The sequence below is a fragment of the Acomys russatus genome, chromosome 4 (assembly GCF_903995435.1).
Source record: "Acomys russatus chromosome 4, mAcoRus1.1, whole genome shotgun sequence".
Lineage (NCBI taxonomy): Eukaryota > Metazoa > Chordata > Mammalia > Rodentia > Muridae > Acomys > Acomys russatus.
Genome location: NC_067140.1, coordinates 2867579 through 2878939, shown reverse-complemented (window position 1 = coordinate 2878939; position 11361 = coordinate 2867579). Strand labels below are relative to the sequence as shown.

The window sequence follows — 11361 nt, the reverse complement described above, 5'->3', positions numbered from 1 at the left end:
CCTCAGCCGCCGCTGCTGCTGCTGTTGCCGCTGCTGGTGCTGCCGCTGCTGCTCCAATCCGACAAAATCCGCGCTCCTCCCATCTGCAGGGGCACGCAGGTCCTCTGCACCCTGGTCCCTTTGAACCGTGAAGCACTCCTGCTGCAGTGGTGTGGGGACCTTGGTGTTCCTGGTTCAGAAATCTGTGCAATTCCATGAATTGTTTACTGGAGCTTCTAAACATGGTCCACACTGCTCGGGGCCATCTTGGATCCTCTCCATAATAATCTTGACAACATTTTTAAGGTAAACAAAATGCCAGAGGACAAAGGAAATTACTAAGAATTAAATTACATCAGGCAACATTGTAGCTAAAAGAAGTATCCAAGCCAGGCATGGTGGCGCACACCTTTAACCCCAGCACTCATTGCTCTCAAGTCCTTCTGGCACATAGTTTGATTTCCTCACTGTCCACAGAGACAACAATCACTATGAATTGCTATGAATATGGAACAAATAGCTTCTAATAAGTGGAACAAACCATTATTACAATTTCCTGTACTGTTCCTTTATAGCATAGACAAGTTTAGTGAATGACCCAGAACCAGAGTCGATCTAAGTTAGTAAGTAGGCAGCTTCCTATGTTGTAGGACTCACATGGAAAGTGACCACACGCCTCCACCTGTGACTGTCCAGCACATACTCTCTATCAATAGGGCGTTAGGCACTTACCTTCATTCACTGAGACTCAAGTGTTTTGTTCTTGCTTCTTTTTACGATGCAGCCACCCCAGGAAGAGGGACCCTTACTTAGAAGCCCTGTGCACCTGATCACAGAGGGTTTTTGTTCTTGCCACACTTGACCTGGACATTGTGTCTCGCTCCGCTTCTGTTTGAACATCAACACCACAGTCAGTCTTGGTTCTTGTCCCGCGGTACTTTGCACTCTGCTGTCCTGGCAGCTACTTTCACCATTTCTTCTGTTGGAAAGCTGCTGCTTTGGAGTTCTAGCTTTTGGGCCTCATCTTCTCTCTGCATCCTTCCCTGTCTGCTCAAGTAGACAGGATGTGCTTTCTTCCTTTGACCTTCCTTTTTTTTCATAGCACATAGACCCCTGGTTACAGTCAGAAAAAGACCACGAACGGGAACGGGCTGCAGCCATCATGGCCCAGGTCCTCAAGTGCTTGCTGAGTTATCTCAGCCTGAAGGTGAGTAGCCTGGGTGGTTGAGGAGGAGGCTCTCACACCATCCTTGATTGTTTTCCTTGACTGTGCTGTAACTCAGCATGAGCCATGCACACCACGGGTGCCAGGTAGAGTTTCCTAGTCCTCAGCATTATTTACCTGTCTGCCTCAGTCCTGAAATGGGCTCAGTTTGAAGCCACATACTGTCTGTTAATCTTTGTATCTCTGTTCTTTAGCGTGACAGCTAAAACACATACCACAGTAAATGCTTTTGAATAACGAATGAATAAGTATAATCTGAAAATGTCTGAGGGGCCAACAGTGACCGGAGCTCTGGGTGTTTGTGTTTGGAAAAAAAAATGGAGTCAGGGCGGTAAAAGGTTGTGCGTAGACTTTAGCTGTGGCTTTGGATGCTTCCAGTTTTCATTTTGGTAAATGTATTAGTCAGGGTTCCCTAGAGGGACAGAACCAATAGAATGAGTCTATGTGAGGGATTTATTAGCGTGGCTCACACAGCTTACAGGCTGTGGCCCAGCTGGTCCAGCAATGGCTGTCTACCAACAGAAAGTCCAGGAATCAGTGATGAGAGGCTGGATGTCTCAGCTGGTCTTCAGAGTGCACTAGAATTCGGAAGAAGTGGGCTGTAAGGCCAGGGAATGAATGGACTTGCTAGTGGGAATGAGAGCAAGCAGGCACCCAGAGAGCTTCCTCCTTCATGTCCTCATATAGGCTGCCAGCAGAGGGCATGGATCTTTCCACTTCAGAAAATCCAGATTAAAAATGGATCAGGCCAGGCATGGTGCTGCACCCCTTTAATCCCAACACTCTGGAGGCAGAGACAGGGGGATTACTGTGAGTTCGAGGCCAGCCTGGTCTACAAAGTTAGTCCAGGCCAGCCAAGGCTACACAGAGAAACCCGGTCTCGAAAAACAAAGCAAAACAAACAAACAAACCAAAAGAAAAGAAAAAAGGAAAAGAAAAAAAAGGTGAATCTTCCAGTTTCAAATGATTTAATTAAGAAAAAACTTACTTGGCCTTCAAGAAAGCCCAGGCTGATCACCTCAGCTGCCATCCACTTCCAGATCCAGTGCTTTGAGTCGGGGCACCCCAACATCTACTGTATCTACACAAGCTCCTGGAGCACATGGACAGGCCAGTCCTGTAGCACTGGCTTCATTGCTGGGTATGGCCAGTCCTATTCCTGCCAGCAGGCCTCCCCTGGCTGCAGCCCACGTTGCTTGCCCTGCTGGGAGAAGGACACTGAAGGGCAGCGGTGCTGCCTGCAGACTACAAGCATAAAGGTCAAGTCCAGTGGGGCCTCAGGGTGATTAACATTGGGGGTTAGGAGGTGGGTAGCAGCCTGAAGCCTTACCATAAGATCACCCTGACTCCTGGCATCAGCAGGATATCCAGGACTAGACTTGGTGATGGTCCAGTATTAATGGTGTATCGGAAACCAGAAACCAGACCAACAACTCGAATGAATATTTGCATAAATATTTCATAAATTTGATAAAATGTGCATGGGCTGGCCTCAAACTCACAGAGATCTGCCTCCCAAGTGCTAGAACAAAAAGCATCAGCCACCACACTTGGTTGTTGGTATATGTCTTAACAAAAGAGTCTCCAACTGCAGCCTGATTTTTGGTTGTGTTTCTTTCCTTTCTTTTTCAAAGATGTATTTATTATATATACAGTGCTCTGACTGCATTTCACCTGCAGGCCAGAAGAGGGCATCTGATCACTGATGGTTGTGAGCCACCATGTGGTTGTTGGGATTTGAACTCAGGACCTCCGGAGCATTCAGAGCTCTTAGCCCCTGAGCCATTTCTCCAGTCCCTTGTGTGTTTTCTTTTTCTTCAGTGCTAAAGATCTAACTCAGGCACCAGATGTGGTGGTGCATGCCTTGGGAGGCAGAGGCAATTGGATTGCTGTGAGTTCCAGGACAGCCTGGTCTGCAAAGTGAGCCTAGGACAACCACAACTACACAGAGAAACACTGTCTTGAAAAACCAAAAAAAAAAATCTAATTTTGGTTCCTACACATATTAGGCAAGTCCTCTACAACTGAGCTCAACCTGAAGTTTAATTTGTCAAGATAGGGTTTCTCTGTGTAGCCTAGAGTGTTGGGATTACAGGTGTGCACCACTGTGTCCAGCTTTGAGGTATAATTCTTAAGGGAACATTGATCAATGGTTCTTTTCTTTTTTTAAAGATTCATGTACATGTCTGCATGTACACCTAGAAAAGGGCACCAGATGGTTGTGAGCCACCATGTGGGTGCCGGGAATTGAACTCAGGTCCTCTGGAAGAGCAGTCAGTACTCTTAACCTCTGAGCCATCTCTCCAGCCAGACTCTTTTCGTTTACATCAATAAGTAAGACATGACTGTAACAAAAAAGACAAAGTCAAACTATCCACAGCGTCAGTGCTGTAGTCATAACACTCTGCGTGTATGGTAGCTGTGGCCAGCATCAAACTCATGATGTGGCTGAAGGGGACTCTGAACTTCGTGTCCTCCTGTCTCTGTGTCACAAGTGCTGGGGTCCCAGGTGTGCGCCACCATACCAGAGGTGACATATTTTAAAATGGAATCTCTAGTAACCGTTCCCCATTATTAGGTTAGATAATCAACAAAACAATAAACCAAGCTCTGCTTTACCACATATGCAAATTTTGTGGTGTAAATAAAGGTGGGCAAATCAAATGACAAATGTTACTCTTGGAAACAAACTGTGCCGTGGTATATATACTGTCTCATCACATTCCACCAGTGAGGTATTTATTACATGCGTATAGGCCGTCACACATGCTCAGACAACGGTAAAATGTAATAAAATCAGGAAAGGAAGAGTTAAATTTTCTTTCACTTAAATAGCGGTATAATTTAATGTCTTAAATAGCTATATTTAGCCAATTTGCAAAAATTCCTAAAAACTTAACAGCTGGCTCTCTCTCTAGCACATCACTGGCTTGTCTTATTACTGAATTGGTAGAGTACTTTCAAGTGTATGCTAGTTCAGCACTACCTAATATCACCCTCTGGGATAATGAAAATATCTACCCTGTAATTTCAAATCACCTGATACAACATCCAGCAGCTACCCTGACTGAGCAAGGAGCATCTGAAGCACAGCTGAGGAGCGGATGCTGACATTTTACTTGGTTTAACTAAGTTCAAAGTGAAAAAACTGCATAGGGCTGATGGCTGCTATATGGAGGACTGGTACCTACTAGACCCGGAACTGACTCTCCCCTGCGTAGTTGAATAATATTTGGGACACTCTGTGGTGGTGGCCCACGTCTTTAATCCCTACACTCAGGAGGCAAAGGCAGGCATATATCTGAGTTTGAGGACAGCTTGGTCTACATAGTGAGCTTCAGGACAGTCAGGGCTACAGAGAGAAACCCTGCCTCAAAAACAAAACAAAATTGGGCAATATGAAAAGAGTATTGCCATATTGTGAAACTATATGCTCACAATAGCTAAAAAGCAGGCCATAGAAGCATCTTGGGTTTGCGGCACTCAGGACTCAGCGTGTGCCCTCTATCCTGCCGTCACCATGCAGGCCAACATCAGCCAGTGGGCAGTGCCACTGAGCCTGCTGGAGGTGGCGGCCACATGCAGCATGTAGAGGTGGGCAAGCTGGGCAAAGTGCTGATGCCCACCCAGGTTACAAATAGGCCTAGCGGCCTTTCATTGTACAGCCTTAATCCAAGAAAACTCTACATCCTGGTACTCACAGACCCTGATGCTCCTAGCAGGAGGACTCCAAAATCAGGTACCATTTTCTGGTGGTCAACATGAGAGGGGCAGTGACATCAGCAGTGGCATGGTCCTCTCAGATGAGGTGGGCTCTGGGCCTCCCCGTGGCACGGGCCTCCACCATTACATCTGGCTGGTGTACAGGACAAGCCACTGAACTGTGCCGAGCAGATCCCCAGCAAGAGGTCTGGAGACCACCGCAAGTTTGAGGTGTGGCCTTATGCAAGAAGTATCACCCAGTGGCCTGGCAGGTGCTACAAGGCAGAGTGGGATGACTATGTGCCCAAGCTGTATGGGAGCAGCTGTCTCGGAAGAAGGGGCGCTGCAGAGGCCAGCAGTCCTGGGGTACCGCACACGCGCAGTGTTGTGGAGTCCTGCGAAGCATACCATTTCTTGCCTTCCCATCCCTCGCAGGGAGTCCTGAGCCACGGGAAGATAGAGGTTTTAGGGTGAGTTTTCCCGCTGCCCATCCTTAGATTCTAGACAATCACATCCCGTCTGTGTTTGGTAAGGCTCCCTCTATGGGGGCGCTTGGTATTCTGATGGAGTCAAAGTGTCGATTTCAGAACAGCAACTCTGAAAAAGATGACATTCTGCCAAAACCAGGTCCACAGGAAGAGGGTCTGTAGGTGGATTAACAAGGAGACTCAGTCCAGAACTAGGCAGTGGCATCTTTTGAGATGTGTTTAGGAGACAACCCAAGGCTCCCACCTCAGCTAAGCCCTGACAGTTCAGCTTCCTCTGGTGGCTGCACAGGTGTTGGTGCCTGGTCGCTCTTCTAAAGAACAGAGCTACTGTGCAGATGCCTTGCCATGGAGAGACTCTGCTAAGCTCGCTGCTTCTCAGTGCTGTGAGCAAAGGTCACTAGAGCTGCCGGGTGTGTTAATCCTGTTCATCTTCAAATAAAAATAAAGGCACTGGATTCAGATAAAAAATACAATGAAACAAAAAATAAAACAGGCTGTAGTCAGAATATGTCCTTCCTTTTAAAGTGCTAATACTGAGGCTGTGCACACTTCACAGGATAGTAACACGAGAATACATATTCAAAGTCTTAGATAGATATGATTCTATCAAAGATACATGAGGTAAAATAGTTGAATAAGGTCTTCAAAAGCCTCAGAGACACACAGAATATGGCATTTAAAGTTGTTCTTCCAATCCTAAATTTCTTCGACAACAAGACAAGTTAACTCCTGACAACACCCAGCCGACCTCAAAGAAGATGATGAGCATCAAAGAGCCTCCTTATGGACATGGCTTCAAAGACGGCAAAATAGCCACTGGGCAAAATGTCCCCGTTCCGCCACTAACAGAATCTGCCTAAAAATGGGCTACTTAGATGCAGGCAGAGTGGACTGCCGCACTCTGCCAAGTCAGGGTAAGCAAGTCCTCAATAGTTCCTGCCCTGCGAACAAGTCTGGCAGAAATATTAGGCCAGAAAGCTGAAGATGAGGCTCCACCATTATAAAGTGTTTTGGGTAACTGGTCAGGCAGTAAACTCTCTTAAGTCAATTTGTACATTTTGGAAGCTGCTAACCCTCACTGCTGGTTCACTCAGGAATTTAAGTTTTATTCCTTCTCAGTCTCTGAGGCGCATTGAAGACAAGATAGTATAGTTTTATAAGCAAGTTTAGCTGGTTAGGGGAGAAGACTGTTTTAGATCAAGATAAAGAAGTTAAGCTATTAGAGTTGAGATAGGATAGATATTGAATCTCATTTGGAAATCTAACCCATCAAGACAGGAAAAACACTTACTTCAAACGAGACGAATGCAGATGGCCAAGTCACTACGAATGTAACATGTATAGGACTCATTATTCCCGTGATTGTCACATGGGTCTCCCTGCTGTATGTAGTTTGTTTTATACATGTGTAATAAAATAAAAGTGTTTTAAAAAGATTAAAAATGGAGCTAATTGATTAAACAACAACAATAATAAAGTAAATATACAAAGTTCAATGGAAAAAAAAAAGAGTAAATGAAACAATGTGTGTGGAACGCTAGTGCTGCTTCCAGCTGCTCTGTGAATGGTCAGTAACTGGAGCTACACGTCGGCTCTGGCTTCCATGTTGAGTTTGCTCAACGTGCAGGTCAGAGAAGCTGCGTCTTGGAGCAGACAGCGATTGACACAGAGACCCGCAACTGATCAACGAGCAGACAAGGAGACACTTTGTCCAGCTCAGCCCTAGATGGGATTTCCCTATCCTACCCTTCACCTGGGGCCTCATGGACCTGTGCGGAAGAGGAGCCTGAAGACTGAGAGAGCCAGAGGGAAGCGGCATTTCCCAAGCATGACAAGGGGGACGCAACACGAACCCACAGAGACTGCCATCGTGGTCACAAGACCTGCACAAGCACGAGCCATACAAAACCCCAGCCCAGAGAAGGCTTAGTGGGCACAAGCCACACTCCCTCCCCCAACCGGAAGCTGTTCGTAACTGACACCTGCTGGGAGAAGGAAAAGCCTTTTTCTTCAGTGGAGTGACTGGGTCTGTCAGCCACTCTCCAGGGCAGGTCTCCTTGCTTAGTTTGTTTTTATTCTTAGTTTTAGAAAGGGAAAGAGAGAAATAGAACAAGAAGTCGAGTGAGTAGGGAGTTGGGCGAAGGAAATGAATACCACCAAAATACAGTGTATGAAATTCTTACTGTATAGCTCACAGGTTTGAAAACTGGATAAAACTTCAGTGTTGAGTCCGTTATTAACAATCTAAGTAATCCTTTAAGCAGAATTTCCCAAAGTGGGCCAAATCATCTGTCACTATGACTCTCCCCTCCCAACCGGACCCTTCTCGTGGCTTTAAAATTGGCCTGGCTACAGGAGAGACCCATGAGTGACAGACAGCGCATGGATTCCAAGTGGGAATTCCATGCACGGGGGAGAGGGTGAGTTCTCAAGCAGGAACTGTGGCAGCAGTTGGCACACCACGACTCAACTCCCCCACACTGCGACTGTTGAGAATGGCCCTGCCAAGTGGGACCGTTGGGAACGGCCCTGCCACGTGGGACCACGAGACTGACCTTTGCCGGGAGCCTATCCTGGCAACCCCGGAGTTGAAGTCCACCTGCTTAGCCTCCGATGGGACCTGCTCAGAGGAATGGCGTCGCCGGGTGAGGTTCCTTGGCCAACAGGCCTTGGGGAGCGGGGTGTCGCCCGCAGGAGGCTAGTCTGGAGCACACCTGCGCCAGCCAGGCACTGTTCCCCTCTCCTACTGGGCAGGGGCATGAGCTCGGGCCTTCGGGGCCAACGGTGCTACAGGGCTGTGGGCTGGCAAAGTCCCGACGACCAGAATCGTTGGGTGGTTGTACAGCGCATTCTGGTCTCCGCAAGGCCCAGGGCAAACCGTGGCAGCATGGAGCCCGTGCCAGGCTTCCTTCCTTCATTCGAATGCAACCGGCGGCCTACGGCCTGTCCTGGAGCCACCCTTGGCATCATGAAAGCTTTTGACCATATCGCTGGACTTTCTTTAGGTTCTAGGTTCTTCTTCCCTGACAGGGACACGAGACTCACAGGTCTTTCTGGGAGCCTAAAGCCTGTGCTGAAGTGATACTTGTAACTGGCCACGCAGTTATTGTGAGGCCAGGTACAAGGGACTCAACCCCTCCACATCTTTGCTTCTCACCTGGCATCAGCTTCCTAAGAGTTGTGTTAAGTGGTATTTCTCTGCTTGCTTCCAACAGTGCCGGGCACAACGCAGAGCTTGGTGGATTTTGATTGGACACGGTAGGGTGGAATCTTATTGTAATCTTTATAAAAATGACGATTTGGGTGTATATCTTGTTTCCACTAGTCGGTGAGTAGTTGGGAATCCAGTAATAACTCGACCATGGGCACACAGCGAACAAAGCTTGCCATCTCAGCATTTGACCTGTTGGTAAAGGGGAAGGTGTACTGAAACTGTCTGAAGCTTGACTCTCACTTATGTGTGTTAGGGCAGGAGTCGGTACCTACTTAAGAACCTTAGTTTTGTTTTTCTTTCTTTACATAGGGAGCTACGGTGATGGCTCAGTGCAACTTGAGGATCTGAGTGCAAATGTTAGCACAGGGTGTGGCTGGCTACAGTATGTGCATGTAGCCCCCGCATTGGAGGGCAGAGACCAGCAGATCCCAAAAGGTAGCCATCTAGTCTAGCCAAAATGGTTCTGCTTCATTGAAGAGGCCCTGTCTCAAGGCACTAAGGAAAAAACACAAGAGAGGAAGACATCCAGTGTTTACTCTGACCTCGGCATGCGTGTGAGCTGGCACACACTTACGTCAATGCACCCCAATACAAACACACGAAATAGGTAGGGTCTTACTCCGTAGCTGGGGCTCACCTCATATTCACCATCTTGTTTCTGCTTTCCCTGTCCTGGGGTGACCAGTATGAGCTAGCATACAGGGACGACTAGGCTCGGTTTCTCATAAAACAGAGATAATACCCACCTCATTTGCATATTGGAAGGCTTTAGTGGCTAGGGAGGTATACCCAAAGATTTCAGCATAATTTGGGCCTACCCATCAACTTAAGTGTTCAAGTGTTAGCCAGAAAAGTTGCTACTGTGCTTAACGTGAGCTGGGAAGATTCAGATTCTGGCACAGGGGCTCTGTCAGGGGAATTTACAATTTAGCACGGTCACTCGCGACATCAAAGTACATGAAATACCTGATTGCCCATTGGTCATTGGGCATTGTGCCCGAGTGCCTTGATGCCTCTTTCTCTACATCCTCCTGTCCATTAGTAATTCTGGTAGGTTTTAACTTCACATTGTATAGCAAGACTGGACACGTAGCACCTCCACTTCTGTCATTTTTTAAAATTAATTGTGTATTTATTTTTAATGTTTGCCTGCAGGCCAGAAGAGGGCACCAGATCACATGATAGATGGTTGTGAGCCACCAAGTGCTTGCTGGGAATTGAACTCAGAACCTCTGGAAGAGCAGCCAGTGCTCTTAACCTCTGAGCCATCTCTCCAGCCCCCACTTCTGTCATCTTGTTGGACATTGTTCTCTCAGTTTTGGATCACAGCCATCTTCTCCTACCTAGCTTCGTCCTTCCTCTCCTGCCTTTACCCCTACTTAGTCAAGTACCACACAGCATTGTCCTCAACTAAGCACTCCTGTTAGCATGCATGCCAAATTGCTTCCCCACTCAGAACCTTGCTGAGGTCCTCTTCTCCTTCAGTGGAAGCCAGAGCCCTTTCAGTTGCTACAAGAGGCCGTTTGGATCGGCTTCTGCTGCCTGGTACCATATAAGCTCCTGGTTCAGTCTTTGGATCTACTTCCCGTGGTGTTCTCTGCTTTCAGGGCTTACTTGGACTTTCACAGACCACAGCAGTCACAATCTGCTCTTTGTTTTCTTTCCAGTGCCTTTTCCTTCCAACATGATAAATCATATTTCTTATTTTTGTGTATAATGTCTTTCTTTTTTCACTAGAATGTAACCTGTTTGGGAAAGGTTCCCTAGCTGTGTTTCCCCCCAAGACAGGCTTTCTCTGTGTAGACGTGGCTGTCCTGGACTCGCTTTGTAGACCAGGCTGGCCTCGAACTCACAGCGATCCACCTGCCTCTGCCTCCCGAGTGCCGGCTTCCCTAGGCATGTTTTTACTTTTAATACCTAAAATAGTGCTTGAGGTTCAATTCCCAGCATGGAAGGAAAAGCAAGCCATGGCCCATGGGTGCATTGGGTATATTGATGGATACTGCACATCATAGAGCTCTGTGTTTTTTTAGTTTAGGGTTAGGTGCTTAGAGGTACTATGTCCCAAAACCAGGCAACAGACTCTACACTAAGCCACCACCTCTACACATACTGGCTTTTAATTTTTTGAAAAGACCTTTCACATTTAGACTGACAGATGCACGAAGACATAAATGAAACTACTGTTCACAGACAAGTGATTCTTTCTGAGTTAGGCATCTCTTCAACATTTTCAAAACAAACAAAAATGTAGGGGGCTGTCAAGATGACGCTGGAGGTTCATGTTCTTCTCATTAAGCCTGATGGATGAGTTGACCTGAAATCGATCTTCAGGACCTACTTGGCAGAAAGAAAGAACTAACTCCAAGTGTTCCTCTGACCTCTATTCTTGCACACCCCCGCCCCAATTTAATTTTTTTAGGTTTATTTGTTCACTATGTATACAGTGCTCTGCCTGCATGTACACCTGCAAGCCAGTCTTGGGCATCAGATCACATTATAGATGGTTGTGGGCCACCATATAGTTGCTGGGAATTGAACTCAGGTCCTTTGGAAGAGCAGCCAGTGCTCTTAACTTCTGAGCTATCTCTCTAGCCCCCAATTTAATTAAGTGAAGTGTGAACTCTGTAGTGTTAACTGGGTTTGAGTCCAAGTTTGGCCACGTGTAAGCTACTGTAGTTGCTACTTTTATTCATTGTAAAGTAATGCCTTAACAGGTTCTAATTTAAATCTGCGCTATAGGCAAAGCATTT

At 46.9% G+C, this 11361-nt stretch overlaps 1 pseudogene; it reads left to right on the top strand.

The window, feature by feature from the left end:
• The first annotated feature begins 4724 nt into the window (after nt 1-4724).
• On the top strand, nt 4725-5380 carry LOC127188333 (phosphatidylethanolamine-binding protein 1-like; annotated as a pseudogene).
• Nucleotides 5381-11361: the final 5981 nt, after the last annotated feature.